Raw genomic sequence first — 17,204 nt, 5'->3', positions numbered from 1 at the left:
CTGGGATAAATAAAGATCTATCAAGTCTACTCCGCCATTCAATCATGGCTGGTCTATCTCTCCCTCTCAACCCCATTCTCCTGCCTTCTCCCCGTAACCCCTGACACCCGTACCGATCAATCTACTGTTCCATCTATACTTGTGCCATCGTTCCATACCTGGCTTGTATCTCACTTCACATTGCTTCTTTAAGTGCCTGAATAAATGTCTCTTAGACGTAGTGATTGTGTGGAATCAGTGTTTATTTTGTCAACAAAAATCAATCCCGAGGAGCAGGAACTTTTTCTCTGGGCATCAGTCTCCTGGTTAGACTAAACACAGTCAAAAGCCTTTTATTTTTGCTCAGAAAGTACGTCACTTCTAATGCTCACATTGGACTCGCACCATAATAGAGACATCTTTAAACTATCTGCATGATCCATCTGAGTGAGATTGCCATCGTGTGGCCAAATGTAGGAGCTGCAATCCACACCACTGTATATACAAGAGTCAAGAGTTTTCAGATTGACATCGTTTAAAAAAAATAATATCTGACAAGAAATTATAGATCAATAAATTAATAATATTAATAAATGAATTAAAATTAACTATGCTTTATTTAAATTCCACTTGAATTGTCAACTCAAACAAAACTCTGAACATTAATAGCCCATTGCACTTCATCTGATTATTTGTGTGTGTATATATATATTCAATGGTATATGGTCACACTGATCTGTTCTGTATTTATTTATGCCTACTATATACTCTTGTGCTGAAGCAAAGCAAGAATTCCATTGTCCTATCTGGGACACGTGACAATAAACTCTCTTGAATCTTGAATCTTGAGGTAAGGCATGGAAACAGGCTTCTGTAAATTGATATATAAAACAGTTTTATTGACTAACTAGACCAAGTGCAGACCCCCCCAACGGTGTAGTCCCCCAACGCAATATTCCACCACTCACCCGTTCCCCCAACGCAACCGAAGCTGTTCCCGAACGTAAGATTCCAGCGCTTCCCTGCCTCCCTCAGCAGTGGACTTTAAAAAAAAAATCCAATTGCGCCTCCCTTGCCCGCTGCAGCAGTTCCATTGCAATACCAATTGGCCCTTCCCCTCCTGTTGAAATATCCCATTGAGGTGAAAAGTTCAGAGTGTTCCTGTCTTGCAACTTTGTATCGAAGTGTGTTGGAAGCTGGGAGGAAGGGTTTTAACAGTAAAAATCTTGTTAAAGTTGGCATTTTTAAAGCTCTAATCGCGAATAACTTGTGAAATCTAGGATGAAATCTTAAGTGAACCTGAGTATGGAGTGGACGGTAAAAATGTGTCAGAATATGTAAAAATCTAAGCTCCAGCGAATAGCATTTTGAGGAAGATACAAACATATAGACAGACACATAAGATGAGACATTTACAGGTATATATAGATGTACCAAATGGAACAATTACATTCATACTTGCAGCAATACAACAGGTTATAGCATCACAACTGGCTTTGATTGTTTTTACAAATTTACCAAAATACAATTGGTTTTGAGTTGAAGAAGACGGGACCGACCCGAAACTTCACCAATCCATGTTGTCCAGAGATGCTGCCTGACCTGCTGAGTTACTCCAGCACTTTGTGTCTTTTTTTTGTAAACCAGCTTCTGCAGTTCCACGATTACCTGTCTGCCAGGCTTTTTACAGTCTACATTAGGGGTGGTGCAGCAGTAGAGTTGCTGCCTTACAGCGCCAGAGACCCGAGTTCGATCCTGAGTATGGGTGCTGTCTGTACAGAGTTTTCAAGTTCTCCCTGTGACCGCGTGGGTTTTCTCCGGATGCTCCAATTTCCTCCCACTCTCCAAAGGCGTACAGGTTTGTAGGTTAATTGGCTTCTGTGAATCGTCTCCCGAGTGCAGGATAGAACTAGTTGGTCGGCGTGGACTAGTTGGTTGGCCGAAGAGCCTGTTTCCACGCTTTCTCTCCAAAATAAACTTCAATCCAAGTGGCATTTAAACTAACGCCTAGTTATTTTTGTATTAATTTATTAATATTAATAATTTATTGATCTATATTATTTTGTATTAGATTTTATTAAAATGACCAGTATGTTTCACAGGGATAAAACCTGTAAATCTTAAAAATCTTTGTTTCCGTCAACAGAGTGAAAGTAAGATTTTTCATTTTGAAACTAAAGAATTCCTTTCCTTGCAGCACAATTGTTCTTTTCTCTCAAAGAATGATTGACTCTTTGACCCACTCTTAAACTAAAATGTTTAAACTCGTTATCGCGCTAAAGGAACTTCCATCTTTGATTTGTGTTTCCCATTGTATGTAACTCTTTGTCCCAGCCTCCCTGTTAATACACTCCACCATCAGGCTTGTTGCTTGAGTTTGATCCAAATTTTCATTAACAGTTCATTTCACAAGTCTTTGTACATTTTGGATCCTTTCCCAGCTGAAGATCTTTTATTTGATACTCGTTAACTCCATTTATTTAGACTAGCTGGTACCAAAAAACCTCCCTTTGGAAAACAAGATGAAAAACCTGCTGGTTTATTGTAGCTGCAACGTTATGGTGAACTCTCCGTTCACGGCTCGAGACCTGTTTCCTTCTCCAGAGGTGATGCCTGACCTGTTGAGTTACTCCAAAACTTTGTGACTTCCAGCTGTTTACAGCGGCAGAAAAGACTGCAGATGCTGTCATCTGGAACAACAAACAAGCTGGCGCAGTCGAGTGTAGACATACGCACAAATATGGTGAGGAACAGTTTACAGTTTAGCAGTAGTGCTGGCATCACTGTCTCACAGCGCCAGAGACCCGGGTTCGATCATGACCTCGGGTGCTGCCTGTGTGGAGTTTGCACGTTCTCCCTGTGACTGCGTGGGCTTCCTCCGGGTGCTCCGGTCTCCTCCAGCTTCCCAAAGACGTGCAGGTTTGTAGGTTAATTGGATTCTGTAAATTGCCTAATGTGTAGAGAGTGGATGAGAAAGTGGGATAACATAGAACTAATGTGAACAGGTGATCGATGGTGGGAATGAACAATGGGCCGAATGGCCTGTTTTCATGCTATATCTTTCTGTCTTTCATTCTTTCTGTCTGTCTGTCTGTCTGTCTGTCTGTCTGTCTGTCTGTCTGTCTGTCTGTCTGTCTGTCTGTCTGTCTGTCTGTCTGTCTGTCGGTCACATAGGAATTGGTCAACATGCCTGTATATGAGAAGCACGAAAACATACAACTTGGAGATGGATGTTTGTGGCCAGAGGTTTTTAATGAACAGATTAATTGTCGATCGCAAGGAACTGCACGGATATGAAATGTCACAGAAAAGAGGGAGAGAAAGTGAGGCAGGTGACTGTGGAATCTCAGCCGCTCGCTGCCAGCGATACCATCAGTTGGCACCTGCCAGTTACAGGTCGCCTCCACAGCTGACATTGCCGTCACCTCCTCTGCTCCCACATCTCTGTCACAGCTGTCTTCTGAGGAGCAGATGCACGACCCGAAATACAACCCTTCCTCGCCCTCTCCTTTGTCTCGTCCTAAAGGAAAGCAGCGCTGTCTCTCTATAACAAGTGCCAATTTCACACCTCACTGGTTAAGTTGATAATCATCCCCATTAACTCACCAGTTTAAAACTGAGGAGCTCTTCCCCTGAGATTTATTTCTGCAGTTACTGGCTATTTAATTTTGCATTTCATTACTAAACATCCATAAATAGTGTAAAAACTAAAGACAAAAGGCTGGAGGAACACAGCGGGTCAGGCAGCATCTGTGGAGTTGTTGCCTAACAGCTCCAGAGACCCGGGTTCGATCGATCCTGACTGCGGGTGCTGTCTGTATGGTGTTTGCACGTTCTCCCTGTGACCGCGTGGGTTTCCTCCAGGTGCTCTGGTTATTCCCCGCACTCCAAAATGTGCAGGTTTTGTAAGTTCATTGGCTTCGGTAAAATTGTAAACTGTCCCCAGTGTGTAGGGTAGTGCTAGTATATGGGGTGATTGCTGGTCGGTGCGGACTCGGTGGGCCGAAGGGCCTGTTTCCACTATGTAAACTAAACTAAACTAAACCTGTGTGGCACCCAGACCTAAATGCAACATTGCTCCACAGGCTGTGTTCTCATTCACCTCCCTCCATGTCCCAGACGGGTGGGCCTTTACTGCCAGTTTCCAGACTAATCCAGATTACGTGTTTGTTTCTCATCAATTCCACATGAGCTCCACTTTGACTCCACTCCTGACCAAAACCTTAAAGGACACAAAGTGCTAGAGTAACTCATCGGATCAGCCAGCATCTATGGAGAACGCATATGGGTGATGGTTCAGGTCAGGAAGTCATGATACAGCTTTATATAATCTTGGTTAGTTCATAAGTGATAGGAGCAGAATTAGGCCACTCGGCCCATCAAGTCTACTCCACCATTCGATCATGGCTGATCTATCTCTCCCTTCGAAACTTCGTTCTCCTGCCTTCACCCCAAAACCCCTGACACCTGTACTAATAAAGAATCTATCTCTGCCTTAAAAATATCCATTGACTTGGCCTCCACAGCTTCCCGTGGCTATGAATTCCACAGATTCACAACCCTCTGATGAAAGAAATTCCTCCTCTTCCCCTTCCCAAAGGAACGTCCTTTAATTCTGAGGCTGTGACCTCTGGTCCTAGACTCTCCCACATCATCTCCACATCCACTCAATCCAGGCCTTTCACTATTCGGGAAGTTATGCCCCTGTCCCACTTAGGAAACCTGAACGGAAACCTCTGGAGACTTTGCGCCCCACCCAAGGTTTCCGTGCGGTTCCCGGAGGTTTCTGTCAGTCTCCCTACCTGCTTCCACTACATGCAACCTCCGGCAACCACCTGCAACCTCCGGGAACCGCACGGAAACCTTGGGCAGGGCGCAAAGTCTCCAGAGGTTTCCGTTCAGGTTTCCCGTCCTGTCTGGTCGTCCCATTACAGGAAGGATGTGGAGGCTTTGGAGAGGATGCAGAGGAGGCATTGATGGGGGGGAGGGGGGAGGTCAGCCACAAGGAGAGATAGCCCCTGCCTCTCTCTGACTGGTGGTCAATTACAAGTTACAGAAGTAACCCTGACCAGGATCTGGTGTCTTCATAAGTGATAGGAGTAGAATTAGTCCATTCGACCTATCAAGTCTACTCCGCCATCCAATCATGGCTGACCTACCTCCCCCTCCTTACACCATTCTCCTGCCTTCTCCCCATAACCCCTGACACCCGTACTAATTAATTAATGGATTCTGAAATAAAATTCCCTCAGCTCCAAGCTATCCAGTTATTTTTAGCACTGCAGAAATTGGCAGTTTGAAAGATTTTCAGAGACTGTCGGGGTGAACAACGCTGTTTCCCGACTCCAACGCCAAGCACTAAGCAGCCTCCATTCTCCCAAGTTGACAAGGTTCAGGCCAAAAAATGCCATTTAACATTACACAGATGGTGAGCTGGAGTGATGTCATCTGGCCCAGCCTGGGTTATTTTTCTTAATGGTGACGTGTTCATCGCAACTTGAGGAATAAATGTTTACGCTACCATACAGCTCCAACCTTTCAGAACAAGCCAGACTCACAATTTCTCATGGATGAGGTCAACTCAGTAATGCCCTGAAGTTTTTGTCATGAAGCCCAGTGCTTACGTGGATCTTGGACCAGCAGCAATCAAAGAGAAGCAGGGAGAAGAGCTTATTGGCTGAAACCCGCGGGAAAGGTGAGTCAGAGAGGGAAAACAGTTTAAAAAGAGCGGTAAAAGCCAGTGTTAGCCCAGTGCTTACGTGGATCTTGGACAAGCAGCAATCAAAGAGAAGCAGCAGTGAGGGAGCGGCCTTGTGAGTAAAGTGCGAGTCTTTGGCTCGAGACTCTTCGGCGAGGACGCTGAGGAGAGGAGGCTACGCAAAAAGCTGGAGAGGACGGGACGCGGTGAACACATGACAGGACAGATGAGACAGTGTGATGCTTGCAGAACGTGGGAGCCCAGGGACACGGATGGAGCCTCTGGCTGCTACAACTGTGGCAAGTGCGTCCAGCATCAGCTCCTAAAGGACCGTGTTGGGGCACTGGAGAAGCAACAGGATGCCCTCAGGGGCATCCGGGAAAACGAGAGTTTCCTGGACAGGACCTACAGTGAGGTTGTCACGCTGAGGATGACGGAGAGAAAGGGTGGTAACCGCGTGTGCAGGAGACCCAGGTGGCTGTGCCCAATGAAGACAGGTACGCCCTCTTGGGAACTGTCGGGGGAGACGATGCTTCCAGTCCGAGCGGCAGACACGTCGGTGGCTCCAAACCTAGAGATGGGACTCGACAGGCCAGACCGGCGTCGGGCAGAGCCCTAGTGGTGGGTGACTCCATTGTCCGAGGAGCGGACAGGAGATTCTGTGGCGGCAGGCGAGGCGCGAGGATGGTCTGTTGCCTCCCTGGTGCCAGGATTCAGGATGTCACGAGCCGAACTCTGAACATCCTCGAGAGAGAAGGTGAACAGCTGGCGGTAGCTGGACGTAGGCACAAACCACATCGGGGAGAAGAGGAAGGAGGTTCTGCAACGTGAGTTCAGAGAGTTAGGAAGAAGACTGAAAAGCAGGACTTCTAGGGTGGTTATCTCTGGATTGCTTCCAGTACCTGGTGCTAGTGAGGACATGAACAGGGAGATAGGAAGTCTGAATGTGTGGCAGAGGGGCTGGAGCAGGGAGCAAGGAATTAGATTTATAGAACACTGGGATCTCTTCTGGGGTAGGAGTGACCTGTACCAAAGGGACGGGTTACACCTTAACTGGAGGGGGACCAACATTCTAGCAGGCAGGATTGCTAGGGCTACATGTGTGGGCTTAAATTAGATAGTGGGGGGGGGGGGAAGGGAATGACAAATTGGGAGTATAAAGATGGTGTTGAAGGGGAAGTGACCACAGGAAAAATCACAAAAGATTCTCGAATTAATGGGAAGGAAAGTTCGAGAAGGGATAAAAGAGTAAGGTCAGAGCCAATTGCGAGCGGTGCGAGGGGGGACGTGAATATGGAGGTCAAAGTGTTGCATATGAATGCGCGAAGTATAAGAAATAAAGTGGATGAACTTGAGGCTCAGTTCGAAATTGGCAAGTATGATGTTGTGGGAATTACAGAGACATGGCTGCAAGAGGGCACAGGGCTGGGAACTGAATATCCAAGGGTATACCACCTATCGAAAAGGCAAACAGGTGGGCAGAGGGGGTGGGGTTGCCCTGTTGGTGAGGAATGAAATTCAGTCCCTTGCAAGGGGTGACATTGAAACAGGAGATGTGGAGTCAGTATGGATAGAACTAAGGAATTGTAGGGGTAAAAGGACCCTAATGGGACTAATCTACAGGCCCCCAAACAGTAGCCGGATATAGGGTGCAAGTTGAATCAAGAGTTAAAATTGGCAGTGAAGAAAGCGAATGGCATGTTGGCCTTTATAACAAGAGGAGTCGAGTATAGGAGCAAAGAGGTCCTTCTGCAGTTGTACAGAGCCCTAGTGAGACCACACCTGGAGTATTGTGTGCAGTTTTGGTCCCCTAATTTGAGGAAGGACATTCTTAATATTGAGGGAGTGCAGCGTAGGTCTCCAAGATTAATTCCCGGGATTGATGACCTAAAACGTTTTCTATCCATGTACCTGTTGAAATGTCTTTTAAATGTTGTTGTGGTGCCAGCCATAACAATCTCTTGTCGCAACTTGTTCCACACACCCACCAACCTCTGGGTGAAAATCTGGCCCCTCAGGTTCCTACCAAATCATTCACTTCTCACCTTAAACCTATGACCTCTGGTTCTTGATTCCCATTCTCTGGGGAACCATTCACCCTTATCCCCTCAAGATTTAAACACCTCTATAAGATCAACGAAGCTGGACACAAAATGCTGGACTAACTCAGTGGGACCGGCAGCATCTCCGGAGAGAAGGAATCTCTCCAGAGATGCTGCCTGTCCCGCTGAGTTACTCCAGCATTTTATGTCTTTCTTCGGTGTAAACCAGCATCTGCAGTTCCTTCCTACACATCTATAAGAACAGTCTGGAGTCCCAGCCTGACCAACCTCGCCCCATAGCTCAGGTGCTCGAGTCCTGGCAGCCACCTCGTAAATCCTCTCTGCATCCGTACCAGCTGATCTTCTCTGCACGCTTCCCAATGGAAGGTACACAAAAATGCTGGAGAAACTCAGCGGGTGCAGCAGCATCTATGGAGCGAAGGAAAAAGGCAACGTTTCGGGCCGAAACCCTTCTTCAGACTGATGGCAACGTTTCGGGCCGAAACCCTTCTTCAGAAACTCTTCCCAATGGATTTGTGTGTTTTATTATGCTAAGCCTAGTATGTTCGTGCGTAATTTAATAACGACCAGTAGAGGGAGTACTGAGTCATTGTGAAGCCAATGATCAGATCATAGGTGGTGAGACTACGCTGTTCAAAGCCTTTTCCTTTCAAAACCACATGGCAATTTCTGTGTGAATTACAGTTACATTATTGTTAACCACATTGATTACATTGACAGGAACCTGCGGTTGTTAATCAATCTTCCAGGTTTAGAGGGATTTGGGCCAAACGCGGGCAGATGGCAGTAGTGTTGATGGGGCATCTTGGTCAGCATGGGCAAGTTGGGCTGAAGGGCCTCTTTCCATGCTGTACGATTCTATGACACTAAATAGATATCTTTGATCTCTTGCCTGAAATTTATCAGGGGATAAAATATTTGGATTGGCCTGGGTTGGCGCGCTGGTAGAGTTGCTGCCTTACAGCGCCAGAGCCCCAGGTTCAATCCTGGCCTGGGTTCTGTCTGTACGGAGTTGGCACGTTCTTCCCATGGCCTGTGTGGGTTTTCTCTGGGTGCTCCGGTTTCCTCCCACATTCTAAAGATATTCAGGTTTGTAGGCTAATTGGTTGGTATTAAAAAAATTGTAACTTGTCCCACGTGTGTGTCGGACAGTGGTGGTATGCGGGGATCGCTGGTCGGCGCGGACTCTGTTTCCGCGCTGTATCTCTAAACTAAACGGATCTTATTCTGAAAGGAATGAGATGACTTGAAAGACCCCAATGAATCAAGAGGGTGACCCAAGAGAAGGCAAGGATTGGGAAATAAAAACAGTCTGATCAGCTTAAATTCTTACCCAGGCTCATTTACGCAACATTATTTACATTGAGTTCAACAATATTCTGTCAGATTAAATTGATTTAGCTTTAAATTCAAAGCCAGTATCTAATTGTGTATCTATATAAAAAGAGAAATGATAAAATCTATAATTTTTATAATTATCAATATATTATCTTTACTATCTATATGTAAAATCTATAGGCAGGAAAGGTTAAGAGCGATATGGGCCTTAAGCAAGCAGCTAGGATGAGTTTATATGGGGAATCTTGGTCAATTGGGCTGAAGGGCTGTATGACTAATGCCTGGACATGAATGATGGAGAATATGTCAAGGTGGCAACTGCCTTTATTTCTGGTGCTAAATATGTGCGCGCAAACATCTTGCTTGTAAATCTTTGTAAAATATATAAAATAAGACAAGATACCACTGCATTTCCAAGTCCCCTGGGTTTACCCAATCTGTAGGTGGATAACAGTGATGTTAGTTGCAGCAATGAAGCTTCTGCGGAACTCCCCTGGTCTTCTAGTGAAAGGGGAGATCACACTGAGCGAAAGTTATACTGCTCTCAGAGAATGAAGACCCGAAACATCCCGTATTCCTTTTCTCCAGAGATGCTGCCTGACCCGCTGAGCTACTCCAGCTTTTCATGTCTATCTTTGGTTTAAACCAGCGTCTGCCATTCCTTCCTGAAGGTGTGTGATGGTCACATATTCTACTATTGGGGGCTGGGGGGGGGGGGGGGGGGGGGCTGGGGGGGGGGGGGGGGGGGGGGGGGCGGGGGGGGGGGGCGGGGGGTGAGTGGGGAGTACCTGTTTGTTCAGCAGAGGAATTTGTGTCAGAGTCATTCAGCACGGAAACAGGCCCTTCAATCCGACTTGCCCATGTTGACCAAGATGCCTCATCTACACGTCCCACATGCCTGCATTTGGCCCATATCCCTCTAAACCCTCCCTATGTACCTGTCCAAATCAAAGGGTATGGAGATTCACAAGTTCCAACGTCATAGGAACAGAATTAGGGCATTTGGCCCATCAAGTCTACACCACCATTTAATCATGACTGATTTATCTTTCTCTCTCAACCCCATTCTCCTGCCTTCTCCCCATAACCCCTGACACCTGTACTAATCAAGAAGCTATCAATCTCTGCCTTAAAAATATCAATTGACTTGGCCTCCACAGCCTTCTGTGGCAATGAATACCGCAGATTCACCACCCTCTGACTAAAGAAATTCCTCCTCATCTCCGTTCTTTTATTCTGAGGCCCAAGCCTCAGGTCCTAGACTCTCCCACATCCACTCTAATCAGACGTTAGCTTATCTTTCAGATCTGAGAGTAAAATTTGATGTAAAGCTCTCATATCTGCATATTTTATTTAATAAAAGCCTGTAATCTGTAAAATTAGAAATATTGTGTATGAATATTGTGAACTGCAGATGCCGGATTAAACCAACGATAGACACAAAAAGCTGGAGTAAATCAGCGGGTCAGGCAGCATCTCCGGTGAGAAGGAATCGGCGACATTTCGGGTCGAGACCCTTCCTCGTACTCCAGCCTGAAGAAGGGTCTCAACACGAAACGTCAATTATTCCTTTTCTCCAGAGATGCTGCCTGACCCGCTGAGTTACTCTGGCTTTTTGTGTCTATATTGGAAATAAACATTGAGATCATGAAGGGATTTTATAATAGTGACCATGAGATATACACGTGACAAAATATCAAAGTGAAATAGTGTTTCCTCACGGATCATTAAACCTTGAATGTGAAAACAGTGGTAGAAAGATGAAGCTCAGAAGATCGTTTTTGAATAATTTTATTGACCTTTGCATTATTAATAAAATTTTTCATCAATGTTATGTATCTACTTGAATGGGGTTCCTCATCAGTGCACGGGGTTTGACTAAAAATACCACATAGACTCTTACAATTTGTACATACCCTTAATTTACTTTTTGAACAGTATGCAGTGGGGAACATTGCTAGAAAATCCTCTTGATACTTTGACATCGTTTTATCAGACAAGAAAATATCGTGGTTCCACACAGGTATCACAGTCCTAGACCACTACATGCTTACAAAGACATAGATTTTTTTTTTCACAGGAACAGTTATTTAAATCATAAAACACAACGGTCAAAAGACTCGTGGAATGAAATTTACAACCAAAATGAAACTTTGGTTTGAGTGTTTGAGTCAGGAAATACCTCATCGCTCCACCCTGAAGGGGAAAGCAACTATTATCCAATGTGTGATGGAATACGAGAATGAAACGCTTAGACAGCTACTGAAGCCTGTTGAAAATGACATCCCTTCATAGTTCATTGGAATGTTGCAATAACAGTCAAACCTAAATGTCTGATCCTGGGATGGATACAATAACAAGGATTGATTCCATTGAATAATTACCAATGCTTTTTGAGCGGGTGACTGCGCACCCTTCGCAGTTCTGCTTGTACGGTCGTGAGGAGATTTGATCTCAGTGTCTGCCTGCACCAAGCGATACACAGAAACCAATTGGATTCATTCGCTGAGAAGGTTTTTTTGTGGCGTTTGTGTATTTAAACAAAACCAGCAGAAACAGTCTTTTTTTTCCCTCCTCTTATGGATAGCGAAGATCTACTGACAATATCGACACGGACAGGATAACCTTAAAACACAATGACAGATAGTTTTTGTTTAATATATAGGTTGAAACCCAACATCTAGACAGATGTGTCACTGGAAAACAAAACGGTGAAGAAACTTCCTCTTCTGCTTAAAACTGCAGAGTTGCACGTAACCATATATACCAAGTGTCCCCCCCCAAAAAGTGTAGTATTACTGGTCTGTAAATTTGAAACAGGCCCTTCGGCCCACCAAGTCCGCGCCAACCTGCAATCCCCTTGCACTGCCACTATCCTACACACACTAGGGACAATTTACAATTTTACCAAGACATTAACCTACACGCATTTGGAGTGTGGGAGGAAACCGGAGCACCCGGAGAAATTCCTTACAGACAGCTCCCGCAGTCAGGATCGAACCCGGGTCTCTGGCGCTGTAAGGCAACAACTATAGCGCTGCGCCACCGTGCCGCACGAATTTAATTTAATTTTGACTTGATTTTAAAATGAGAACAGGATGGTGCATTAATATTTCATAACTATTGCATGGAACATCCTCTAATAATCTGCCATAAAACGGGCATTTTAACACCTGAAAAAAGCTACCAGGTGGGATCAGCTTTAAAAGTGTGTTTCTTAAAATGATGCAGTGTAATGTGGATAAATGTGAGGTTGTCCACTTTGGTGGCAAGAACAGGAAGGCAGATTATTATCTGAATGGTGTCAGATTAGGAGAAGGGCAGGTGCAACGAGACCTAGGTGTGCTTGTACATCAGTCACTGAAAGTAAGCATGCAGGTACAGCAGGCAGTGCAGAAAGCCAATGGCCTGTTGGCCTTCATTGCGAGAGGGTTTGAGTTTAGGAGCAAGGAGATCCTACTGCAGCTGTACAGGGCCCTGGTGAGACCACACCTGGAGTATTGGGTGCAATTTTGGACTGCTAACTTGAGGACGGACATTATTGCTATTGAGGGAGTGCAGCATAGGTTCACCAGGTTAATTCCCAGGATGGCAGGACTGACGTGTGATGAAAGAATGGGTCGACTGGGTTTGTATTCACTGGAATTTAGAAGGATGAGAGGATATCTTATAGACACATATAAAATTGTTAAGGGAATGGACAGGCTAGATGCAGGAAAAATGTTCCTGATGTTGGGGGAGTCCAGAACCAGGGATCACAGTTTAAGAGTAAGGGGTAGGCCATTTAGGACTGAAATGAGGAAAAACGTTTTCACCCAGAGAGTTGTGAATCTGTCGGATTCTCTGCCACAGAAGGCAGTGGAGGCCGATTCACTGGATGTTTTCAAGAGAGTGTTAGATTTAGCTCTTAGGGCTAAGGGAATCAAGGGATATGGGGAAAAAGCCGGAACGGGGTACTGATTGTGGATGATCAGCGATGATCATATTGAATGGCGATGCTGGCTCAAAGGGCCGAATGGCCTACTCCTGCACCTATTTTTTATGTTTCCATGTTTCTATGTATCACTGGCATTTTTTGGCCTTGTGAGAATGTGGCAGGAGCTGCCTACTTGAAACCCTGCGGTGTAGGGAAGATGCGTTTGGGAAGGGAATTCCAGGAATTTCTCTTGGAGTCCCCAAAGAAAAAGGATCTTCGGTCTGAAGAAGGGTCCTGACCCGATAACGTCACCTATCGTCACCTATTTTCAAGAATGATTCCAGGAATGAGTGGGTTAGGGATATGATGAGCGTTTGACAGCACTGGCCCTGTACTCGCTGGAGTTTAGAAGGTTGAGGGGGGACCTCATTGAAACTTACAGAATAATGAAAGGCATAGATAGAGTGAATGTGGAAAGGATGTTTCCACTGGTGGGAGAGTCTGGAACCAGAGGTCAAAGCCTCAGAATTACTGGGCGCTCTTTTAGAAAGGAGGTGAGGAGGAACTTCTTTAGTCAGAGGGTAGTTAATCTGTGGAACTCATTGCCGCAGAGGGCTATGGAGGCCAAGTCAGTGGATATTTATAAGGCAGAGATAGACAAATTCTTGATTACAACCGGTGTCAAGGGTTATGGGGAGAAGGCAGGAAAATGGGATTAGGAGGCAGAGATCGGCCACGATTGAACGGCGGAGTAGACACGATGGGCCGAATGGCCAAATTCGACTCCTATAACTTGTGAACTTGCGAACTATCCACGTTCTCCAGAGACGTTGCCTGACCCGCTGAGTAACTCCAGCACCCTGTGCCTGTCGGGATAAAGGATGATTCAGACCTGGAGATGTTTCTGGTCACCTGTTGCGCTTGTCCATCTGGCCTCACCTCACAACCCCCACTACACCTTAAACAAGTAGTCCCCACCTCCAGCTTGTCATAGCAGCCTCAGATACTATCCACAACGATCTCTGCTCCAAACCACCAAGTCTTCCCTGGCAAACTGTGATGTACTTGTCACCATAGATGTTGGTATTATGGATCAAGCATTCAAAAATGTCAATTTTAAAATGCATATTTAGTTGTTGTATTCACCAGGGCAGCACGGTGGCGCAGCGGTAGAGTTGCTGTCTTACAGCGCCAGAGACCCGGGTTCGGTCCTGACTATGGGTGCTGCCTGTACGGAGTTTGTATGACCATGTGGGTTTTCTCCGGGTGTTCCAGTTTCCTCCCACACTCCAAAGACGTTCAGGCTCGTAGGTTAGTTGGGCTTGGTAAAATTGTAAATTGTCCCCAGTGTGTGTAGGATAATGTTAGTGTGCGGGGGTCGCTGGTCGGCGCGGACCCGGTGGGCCGAAGGGCCTGTTTCCGTGCTGTTTCTCAAAACGAAACTAAATTTTCCCATCGAATATCAGCAGATTTGCCAAAATATAAGGGAGTTTGGTATATATGGAAATATGCTGTGCACTGTGGCTCCTGGGCTCCTCTATAGTTCGGCTATCGTTTTGAAATCCTCATTCTCATCCCTTTTACAGTCTTTTTGCACGCACGATGGCAGAAGAAATCTTCTATGTGTTTATTCTGCTGCATCCATAGAAACCAGTTTATTTTGTGTTAACATTAATTATATGGCATCAAGTAGACTCGGTGACCTTTAGAACATACACAGACAGCTGTGAAAGTCCGTTACTAATCCTCTCTGAAACAGTATTCTAAGAAATTAAGTTAATTACATAATTTAACAAAATGTTTTTTTTGCTTTAAATGCAGCAAATTCATGATACAAAACATAACTTTGTTTTACTTAATTGCGCTTTATACATATTTTGCTATAATGCTGATAATGTGTATTTGAACAGGAAGATAGCCTATTCTGTGGCAGATACTAGTGATGTGTATACGAGTCCGCGCTGACCAGCGATCCCCGCAAGCTAACACTATCCTACACGCACTAGGGACAATTTACAATTTTTACCGAAGCCAATTAACCTACAAACCTGCACGTCTTTGGAATGTGGGAGGAAACCGGAGCACCCGGAGAAAACCCACGCAGTTCACGGGGAGAACGTACAAACACCGTAGTCAGGACCGAACCCTCTGGCGCTGTGAGGCAGCAACTCTAACGCTGCGCCACTGTGCCGCACAAGAAAAAAGTAACTACTCTGTCTTGTAATGTCTTCAACTGCCTTGGTTGTAAGCCATGATGAGTTGTGATCATTTGTGATAATTATCTCAGAACATCGCACCTGATAGTATTTTTACAAACTGGGGACATGTTACAGGAAATAGGTCCCCTGGTTTGTCAAGTTTGAACATACAGTTTAAACTAGCAAAAGTTGCCTTGAATGCATTGCAAACTCAATCCATTAAATTGCAGTTTGTATACATGAATTCCCTGCATTTGGAACAAGATTTCTTTCAGAATCCTTCTCTTCCTCCACCAGTGTGCGTTTCATCTGGAGCCTTTAGGGCCTGTCTCACTTTCACGACCTAACTCACGACCTCTGCCGAGTTTGCCCTTGACTCATACTCGCAGCATGGTCATCACTAGGTCATAAGAGGTCGTAGGAGGTCATGATGCTAGTCGTAGGTCCACGAGTAAAAAAGGTCGTGAATTAGGTCGTGAAAGTGGGACAGGCCCTTTAGTACTTAAAGTAAGTTGATAGGAGAGGTTTTTGTTGTGTACAAGTTGCTTCCAAGACAAGGCATAAGACTAGAGATCAACATAAGTCTGAAAGTCAACATCCTTAGATATATTTTCCAGTAATGATAAACTTTCAGAGGACTTATTCTTTTCTAGTTGTGTCTTATCCATTCGCTGATAATTGTTTTCAATTGTGTTCCTGGAAGCATAACGCATGTGTAAATAAAATGGTCAAACAAATAACTTCAATGTCTGCTCCTCAATATGGCTGATTAGTGCGGGTGTCGGGGTTATGGGGAGAAGGCAGGAGAATGGGGTTGAGAGGGAGAGATAGATCAGCCATGATTGAATGGTGGAGTGGACTCGAAGGGCCGAACGACCATTTCTGCTCCTAAAACCTATGAACGTTTGAATTAGATCAAGGGTGATCTGTATCTAGCTGTCATATGCCCATCTTTACAAATCGAACAAAATTCTATTGTTTCGTAGCTTACAAATACATCAGTTGAACTATGGGTGATATGATATAACTGGAAGTACATTGCAGAGTTTGCTTAGCTTTGCCTCACATCGTATAATCTTTCTGTCTTTAAATTACATATCTCATAATGGTCTCCAGGAGATGTTGGTTTACCAAAAAAGTCAGAGTGCTGGAGTAACTCAGCGGGTCAGGCAGCATCTCTGGAGAACATGGATTAGTGATATTTCGGGATGGGATTCTTCTAAATCTAATCAGTGTGAAGAAGGGTCTCGACCCGAAATGTCACCTATCCATGTTCTCAAGAGATGCTGCCTGACCCGCTGAGTAACACTCTGCCAATTTGTGCATTTTTATTAAAGGTCTAATTCACACTGAGTACTTGGACCTGGTCTTTAGTTCTTTTAATTGTTGCCTTGGCAAATGAGACTCTTAGTCAACTTCAGTTGAATAAATGAATGACTGAGTATGGTGAATTCCTGCCAAAGCTGTGAGTTGTAGAATTTAATTAAATAGATCAGAATGAATTATTTGCATGGGCATAAGGCATATATGTATATATTTTTTCTCTGCATTGTGTATTCACTTGAATGGAAAGAAGGTAAATAGTTTGGCTGTTACCGGTCTAACAATTTTTAATAGGTTCTTGTTAACAATAGGTAACAAGAATATAAATTGTTGTGTTGTAAGGTTAATGTATAAAATACAAAATAAATTAACTGGAAGAAAGGAAGTTGAATTTGTGCCAGAGTAGATAAATCTAATGTAATTTCAAGCAGAGAGAACTGCAGGAAGAGCAGTTTTCCAAGTCAGTGTTTGGCATGAAAATGTTGTTTTCATTGCTGTGGGGAGACAGCGAACTGCCTGCGGTATCAAGGGAGAGGTTCACCAGTCAGAACCATCTTTAGCAGAACAGAAACGTTTTCACCCAGAGAGTTGTGAATCTGTGCAATTCTCTGCCACAGAAGGCAACGGAGGCCGGCCAATTCACTGGATGTTTTCAAGAGAGAGTAAAGCCCCTGTCCCACTTTCCTGAG

The sequence above is a fragment of the Amblyraja radiata genome, chromosome 23 (genome assembly GCF_010909765.2).
Source record: "Amblyraja radiata isolate CabotCenter1 chromosome 23, sAmbRad1.1.pri, whole genome shotgun sequence".
In the NCBI taxonomy this organism is placed as follows: domain Eukaryota; kingdom Metazoa; phylum Chordata; class Chondrichthyes; order Rajiformes; family Rajidae; genus Amblyraja; species Amblyraja radiata.
This window is presented reverse-complemented; position numbering follows the sequence as displayed.